The sequence below is a fragment of the Ptychodera flava genome, chromosome 5, assembly GCF_041260155.1.
Source record: "Ptychodera flava strain L36383 chromosome 5, AS_Pfla_20210202, whole genome shotgun sequence".
NCBI lineage: Eukaryota > Metazoa > Hemichordata > Enteropneusta > Ptychoderidae > Ptychodera > Ptychodera flava.
The window spans coordinates 23,110,262-23,119,293 of record NC_091932.1 but is presented as its reverse complement, the minus strand read 5'-3'; the positions used below and the strand labels follow the sequence as shown (position 1 = coordinate 23,119,293).

At 36.4% G+C, this 9,032-nt stretch overlaps 1 long non-coding RNA gene across 1 annotated transcript; it reads left to right on the top strand.

The window, feature by feature from the left end:
- Positions 1 to 595: 595 nt before the first annotated feature.
- LOC139133299 (uncharacterized) lies at positions 596 to 5,055 on the top strand. The gene is made up of 3 exons (XR_011552556.1): positions 596 to 756; positions 1,204 to 1,476; positions 4,277 to 5,055. It is a non-coding gene; the product is annotated as an uncharacterized lncRNA (long non-coding RNA).
- The last annotated feature ends 3,977 nt before the right edge of the window (positions 5,056 to 9,032 follow it).

Genomic DNA, 9,032 nt, shown 5'->3' with positions numbered 1-9,032 from the left:
TTCGGAAGCTGAATTTAGGTGGGCCATGGGAATTTAAACTTTTACTTTTGAGGAAATGTTTTTATCGATATCTCGCAATCGGCGCGCAGTCGCCACGTTAATATCGACCGTTGGCATAAAAAATGTGTTTTAAAAATGTTACCAAGTGGTAGTGCCACCTAAAATTGCTTTGTAAGATTGTTGTTACCCGAATACGCCCAGCCGGTCACCTGATGATGCAAAGCGAACGTTGCAATCATATAATAATAAGCCTATATATTGATGCACGGTTCTTTTGAAAAGTAAATCTCCTGCTTACCGGTAACTTAAAGAGCACGGTAAACGTGAATGTATGTTCCTTTAGGTCGGAATGTAATCTTGCAAAATCAGCTGCCAACAGAAGTACAGCGGAACACATACATTTCAAAAAACAAACAAATCAAGAAGTTAGCAAAAACCGCATAATGATAATTAATTTTTTTCGAAAAATTAATTAAACCAAGCAGGTAGTTTTCCATATCGTTCCAGAATATTATGACCATACTTTCTTTATTTATGTTATTGGTGCAGAATACTTGGAAGGAGGTGCAAAGAACCTGACGAAAACCTTTCCCTTGCTTGATCTGAAGCCATTTGTTGGTGATTACGTTGATGGCATGGCACATGTAAAAACCTTACAGGGATCGAAGCTACTTATCTTTCTTGGTAGCACTTTCAGCAATATTCCTATGGCAGAGATGCTACCGTTCCTAGAAACGATCAGAGACTCCATAAAAGGTATATGCTGAATATGATTGAATAAAACGCTCTTTAGTATCCATGGCAATTAAAGGATATTTTAATTACTTTCAATTTCTAAGCTATGCACAATCTGTGCTCGATTTTATACCGTGTAACATGTTTCTGTACAGCTCGTCATGTTTTTTAACACGAAAAGTCCAATACATTAGCACATGCAACAATAGAGGGAGTAATGGGCATCATAAAATTTTCCTGGGATTAAAATTACCTTACGGTTTTTGAATTGCGTTTTACTGTCTTCCTTGTTTACTTATTCAAATAATGTTACCATGTGTCTAATCACGGTAACATTACTGCGTAATGAAAACAATTCTGTATACTCCGAACAAGGAAAAAAAAGATGATATGGGGCATAATCGTTGTAAGGAGTTCAGAAGCAGATATCGATGTCCATTAACGCAAACCTTCTTTTTAATGTTGAAGGGAATCGTGATCGTCTTCTTATTGGACTTGATATAAACAGAAACCCGGACATGGTCAAGAAAATGTACAACCATTCTACTAACATTGACTTCATGAGAAATATCCTCACAAGACTTAACAAGGACTTCCGAGCGGACTTCGCGCAGGAGAATTTTGACCATTATGTAGATTATCACAAAAGTAACGACCAAAACATCGAAGGTTGGATAATTGAAGATCCTGAGTACCTTGACGCGGGCTTAAGGAGTAAATGTCAGCAAACCATTGTTCTAGGTATAGTTATTTGCCTGTATCATTGAGTTTTATACGCGTATGTATGTATGTATGTATGTATGTATGTATGTATGTATGTATGTATGTATGTATGTATGTATGTATGTATGCATGTATGTAAGTATGTATGTATGTATGTATGTATGTATGTATGTATGTATGTATGTATGTATGTATGTATGTATGTATGTATGTATGTATGTATGTATGTATGTATGTATGTATGTATGTATGTATGTATGTATGTATGTATGTATGTATGTAGTATGTATGTATGTATGTATGTACGTACGTACGTACGTACGTACGTACGTACGTACGTACGTACGTACGTACGTACGTACGTACGTATGTATTGATCTGTAAGGCCGTCTGTCTGCAATCGATTGATCAGTTTGTCTATCCATCTGACAAGTCATCTGGCAAGCCACCATGTTCTCTATTAATGTTTATATCTATCCATGCTTTTGTATGTCTGTACACCTTTTATTTGGCCTGGCATTCGAGTATTCGTGCCAAATGAAATTTGCGAATGGAGAAATGTTAAGAGCATTACTTAATGCAAAGTAAAATATCGGAAATTCCTGCTCGAGAGTGTTTGAACGAGCACTTCGCACAAGATCAGTATCTGTTTCGTTGCTACACCTCAACGAGCAAGCACAACATTAATCGATTCTATTGATAAAGATTTTGGTGCAAAACAAATCTTTGGATACTGCTCAAGGCAAATTAATAAAAAATTAATCATGCGTGGAAATCATCCATTCGCACAAGTATTTTTGAGTGTAAATGTACCGATATGAAATAGTTAACAAAGTAAAGGTATCAGCGCCATAAGTTTCGAAAAGAATCTCGAAATTCATGAAATTCAAATTCGACTTAAGGACTCCATTAGATACTTCTACTTTTCCTACTCTTTTCCTACTCGTTTTTCAGCACTTTTGAATACTTAATTATAACTGTTAATGGTCGAATCCCTCGAATGCACAAACAGGCCCGTAGTGGTTCGTATACATAACAGAAGTGTTTTTTCGATAAAACAGAGAATTCGTACGATTACGGGAGTAGACTTCGTCTCTTACATAGATTACCGAAGTGCTTGTCTCGTGATATTATGTTACACCCGTGGCCACTTTACTCTTGATTGAGCCTACGTGATGCAGTCAGAAATTCTCTTTGCATAAAGACAAAATATACCCTACCAAGGGTTGTAAATGAGAGCTAACATTTGGCACACTGTGGCAAAAATTGACACACAAGATACCACTTCCATTCATTGGTCTACAGACGACAGTCTGTAATTACAATGACACCTTTTCCTCTGATTATGGAAGAGCTAGGACGTATTTAAACGCTACTGTTATGTAACCCTCTGACATTCGATTGTGAGAACTCGACATAATAACGTGTCTGTCAAAAATACGTTGGACTGGGATATGGCAATGACCGTTTGCCTGATGCATATAGTAGACATGTTGAACGCTACAGCATTGGATCCATATATGCATGCAATACGTTTAATAAAATCATTTAAATGACAATCGCATGTGGAAATACCTTTCTACGTCTATGAAATTTTATATTTTTCGTTTTATTCAACCGTACGATCAAAACGTGCCTATGTATTTGTAACTTAAGCCATACTAACTAATAGCAGTAGTAGATCGTCAATTCTCAATTACTTTAAATACCTCCGACGTGTCTCATTGCATGAACACGTTGTGAATCGTCGACTGAATCACTATCTAGACATACGCTACAGTATATAAAATTTTCTCATTTATTTTCCTGATATTTAATTCCCGGAAACCTTCGTGAAAAATTTTCATATATCTACATATTGTTCCTTGGTATTTTCATTGCGTCCCTTCTTTGCTCAGACGCTTTCAGATACAATAATATCACAACAATCATTTCACATTGAATGCAAAAAGACTTCAAAAATTTCAAACTATGGAACAAAATAAAGCATTACGCTTATTCTGATTCAGGAAAGGGGAATTTATTATTGTCTTAATAATAAAATTAACATTGCATTATGTAATTATCAGCTTGTCTTACTTTGTAATAATTCACTTCCGCTGACACATTTATGAATCGATTATGAATCGACCAATTATTTTAAAATAACGGCACAAAGTGTCCATCTTACTATATGTAGTCAATCATTACAATATGCTTTTTGATCGTGTGACCATCGCAAAAACCAAACCGAATGCGTAACCATTTCTTGACGCACTTGTTTTTGTGTAATTGTAAATGTTGTTGCAAGCTACAAATTATCTTTTTAATGTTTTTATGAACTAAATGAATGTTGTCTGTATCGGCAATGTTGTATGAAATTTATTTCTAAAATTATGCAAAACAGGAACGATGAACTATGGAGACAGTATAGAAAAAGCATACATAGAAAGCCTCATTCTAGGATCACGATGAGATTAAAATTCAAACGAAATAATATTCAATAATTAAGCTCAGGGCATTCATTTATAAATGACACTCTGACACTTCGTTTTTCCCTGTCAGCTTTGCATTAGATTGACTTAAATTCTCAGATTTTTCAAATATGGTCACATGTCAGTATGGCTTTGTAATGCCCGTATCGATGTAACGTGATTCCAAAAATAACATGCGATCTTTTGTAAAATGGAAAATACTGTAGCTATCAATGTCTGCATTGATCTCATAAATGCTTTATTGACATTTGTATTTATCATACCCAATCCAAAATTACATGCCATGATAGGATATCGTCACGTATTGATAAAATTAATTTCTTTCTTCGTTTTAACTATTGCAGATAGTATTGGTAAAACAATCGATGTGAAAGAAGGCGAGATCATTCATATAAATAAACCAGGAAACTCGAGCATGAAGTGGGACTGGAAACAGTTCGAAAAGCTCGCCAAACTAGCTGGACTGACAACCGACCAAAAATGGACCGATCAAGACAACCTATTTGCGTTAGGACTTATGAAAGCAGACATACAATAATGTGTTCTTTCAAAGGGTTCATTGCCTACAGTGGCAGAAAAACGGAAGATGCCACAGAAGATGCGTCTTTTACAGTTAAGATCCGTTTACAGATACCTTCTTATATTTTCCTTGCCGCCCGTGGATTCAGTCAAATGTTGACCCAATTACAATTATGAAAACAATCACATCGCAATATTTTATCTGAAGTTAACAAAAGAGTAAAAAAAGAGAGCTAATGTTTGCAAAAGTTCATTTTGAAGGTCCTAAACTTATAAAGCGTTGTTTCATTTTTACTTATAACATTGCATTACTGAGAGGTCACAAGTCTTAAAGTACAGTCTGCTTCCATATTCGGTAATGTGATATACGTTACGTATCATTGACTGCTTTTCAACAATATATATTGCTGTCTTCTTCTATCTCTAAAGTGCATATCTCGTTGAATGCTCAACGTCAGCGTTTTCGTAAGAAGAAAATATTTTTGACTTTTGGAAATGGTTTAACATTTAACATGTTAATAACCACTCTTCCCCATAAAATTGCAATACGTAATTTTAAAATCATCTGATTTTTGGCATCAAGTAAACGACTGTAAGAACACGAAAAAACCACATTAAAAATATATTGAAAAGACATAACACAGTTGCATGTTTATTGTAATTTTCAATTTTTATTTTTAGCTTGCACCTCTTGCATTCTATACACATATAGTTTCTCACAGTGAAAATTATTTTGTCGTATAATTAACAGGACAGAATAATAAGTATAATCGCAATATGCACAAGATAAGGCGATTTTCATGAATTTGTGTATGCATGTGTAAGCTTTCACTCCCCCTTCAGAGGAGAAATAGTGTTTTATTACCCACATCATTTATTTTAAAAACCCCAACGTACTATAGAAGTTCTTCTCTCTTTGCTATCGCATTCTGACAACCTATGCAGTGTATCGCACACATCATTCACGCCACCAAAGCCGTTGTCATAAAGTCTATTCAATTTGCATATGAGCGCTATCAAGGTTGAAAGACATACAACTCAACACGATAATTCTAGAGACACAATGAATAATTTAATATTGGAGAGGAAATTTAGCGGAATCTTACTATTGAGCGTGAGAAAAAGAAGTAAATACACTAGATTTGTGAGTTAAAATATCGTTTAATGCTTTAAATGTAAATCATCCACAAAAAGCGCTAATGCACATATTTCAGTTTAAAACTTCGTTTTGACGAGGTGTAACTCACAGATCGTTAAGCGTAAACATGGCAATACAATCAACAGTCAAACCAATCAAAGATCTTCAATAGGAGGAACATCCTAATACAGATTGTATGAAATCAAGTAAAAAATTAACGAGCAGAGCAAACGCCAAAAGACAAAAGATTTTGTTATTGTTTATTATTAAAACTGAACGATTTCTGCCACAGTGATACTAATCGTTAGTCTGGAGAAATAATAGGCTGATGTCTCTTGTGCAAGGCATGTTCGAAATTTTATTCTTAGAAAAACTTCAACTATTTGCAACCTCTCAGACTAAGTGATCTCTCAGAAACAGTGTGTCAATTTCTGAATAGTTCGTTACATTGACTCTGTCATTAGGTGGCAATTACTCCATTTCCTTTATTTGATTGAATTTCACATTGTCTCTGCAAAATACCATCAGCTGTGTTCTGCCTCAGAAATCTCGAACAGATAATGTCAAAACAAAGGAAATATAAGTCATCATGTGATGGAATAGAATAAAAAGATTTGCATTTAATCTGCCTCAACGCAGTTTAGTTTAAGGTTTGCAATACGTCATGGATTAACTTTGACATAGACAACAACGAACGCATCAGCAAGGTCACAAAAGAAAGGGAGAAACTCTGAACAGCCGTGTCCAAAGAAACCTACTTTATATTAAACACTTCCCGATTTTACGAACGCCAGCAGTTTTCTAACATGCTGAAACGTGGACAGTTCGATTTATGGGTTCGTCCGTTGCTTCTCTGGGCTGCAGCTGAGTACGCTATTCGAAGCCGTGGAGTCAGTGTCCTGATGTGGTGCGTAAGAGCGGCAGCCGGAACTTGAAACCTTTGACCTTCAGAATGTTTAATTTAAGCTCACATGATCGATACAGGTAAACAAAATAACAAAAAAGCTTCGGGATATGTGGTTCGTGGTTCAAGCTCAGCGCTGTCTATAAACACGGACATGAAAATCTATGTGCTTTTGACGGGAGAAACTCAGCGCTTACTGAGTAAAAACTGACAAGTCCGCAAAAGCATTTTCATCTTCAATATTCCGTTCTAACTTAATGCCATTCGTTTATGACAAACGATTAACATGTAGGAAGCGGTCCATGCAGCAGTGCGAATAGTTGACGAGATGTATTGTTATACTGGAAAGACACCTTGGAAGCATGGCCGTAAGGGTGACATTGAGTCCGACAGTCTTTATGAACGAAAACGGGGATGTTTAGGCGACAGTAAATACGATAAATCAGTCAGTTGAACAAAACAAATTTAAATGTTTGGACATCATATCTTTTTATGTCAGTTTTTGAACCCACGTAAAACCCCGCGTGACAATATAATAACTATCTTTAAACAACACTTTCGGGACATATCTTTTCATATCAATGTCTGGACATGCTATACAAATGCATGATATAACAACTATCTACTGTATGTCTGACTACTGTCGTGGGAAAACAATTTTTACGCCGTTGTCGGACTCAGTTGCGGCGTCTTTACCCCGAACGTTCGCTTTCCGGAAAATATTTTTTGTTTAAAAAAGCTGTTTTACAGTGAAGGATGTAAAACTTCGAAGTTTATGCAACCTATCATCAGCTGACCACTGGCTTACCTTCATGTGCGGGACTGTGCTCGTAGTTCACTACGTTTTCACGTAGGGTTCGACTGAGAAACTGGAACCACCAACAGAGCCGTATGCAACGGACACGGACACAGATACACAGATTCTGAATAACTTTTTGCACCGCTGTCACTCTGTCACGGTTTCTTTCCCTTGCACTTCCGCTTTCCCGAAAATGTACTTTTGTATAAAAACAACCTCACATTGACGGATGTAAAACTTCGAAGTTACAAATACACTTGTAGATTCGATGTGGGAAGAAACACTATTAGTTCTCAAAACTAGTAAAAAACATTCCGCGACACTCCATAGATTATTCTGCTCTCGAACGTCCTAAGACCCAATGACTGCAACCTTGTTTGATGCGTTAGGTACTTGAGTATAAGGATCCATAGATTAATGTATAAAAATATAAAACAGATTCACGCGACTGAACTACCATGTTCTTGGTAGCTCAATGACGTTTATGGCAGAGAAGGTGAAAGTCTCAGGCCCACGGGAGCATAAGCAGTATACAGTACATAGACATCAATCAGGTCCAATAATCGTTATCATTCATGGTAACTAAGATATTTGCCAGGTCCAAGGAACATATTGAAAATGACAAAGGCAATGGGGTCATCTTGAACCTCAAATAGTGGTGGTACCAGGTGTCCGAAATGGGTAAGCGTACCCTGCCAGCTAGCCGCACCCGTCAAGATTGACCCAAAGCGACAAATCCATTGTTATTTGGTGAATTCACCAAATTACTTTTGTGAGTCAAAATTTGGTATGCTGTCACTCATCATTTGAGTAACAGACAGGTCATATTTTGATACAACATCTCCGTATCTACCGTAGAACTTCTTAAATGATTTCACTAATCTACTTTCTGAGAATCCTTGCCTCACTAACTTTTGAGCTAATAGGTTGTGTCTAACTAGAAAGTCTTCATATGAATTGCATGCTCTACTGTATCTAAGGAGTTGTGAAATATACACACCATAAGCTGGAGATGATATTATATTGCTCGACAAAAGGGAAAATTTATGATTCAAATTGAAATCGTCTCTTTTATCATACAGCTTAGTATATAGTGTATTTTGTCTAATTTCAAACAATACGTCTATGTATGAAACCGAGTCCACACTTTCAGTTGTTTCTTTTATTTCTAAATCATCTCGGTAGATGTGGTGTAGATAATTGGATGTACCAGGATTGCTTAAACATCGCATGCTTTCCAAGAAAGAAAGCCGGTTTCCTTAGCTACCGTGACTAATGCTTCAGTCCCGTTTCAGAGATGAGCTTTCGAGTTGCTTAGCTAGTAATGTTGAGGTCAAGATTCGTATCTTTCATGTTCGAAATTCTTATTGATTTAGAGAGAATACTCTAATCTTCTTGTTTTAACTTAGTACACGGGGTCAACTGCCACAACAAAATACCACGGTGTAAAATCTGCAGGCACGGTCGCAGTCACCAACCGACAAGCCCACTTCTATTGTCGAGCACACAACGTTACATGATATTTCGCTCTAAAACTTTCATCGTATGTAAAACATGTCTTTCTTTGTTATTTGCCTAATACGTACCACACGAACGCAGTTGATAAACTGAACAAGTTAAAGGCGAACGTCGAGTTAATAAAGCCTTTTCCATTCTTGTTCTTTACCTGTTTACCCATTTGTTTGATTACATGGAAATGTTCAGTATAGCCATGAAGTCTGGTTAAGTTCTATGCGGTGT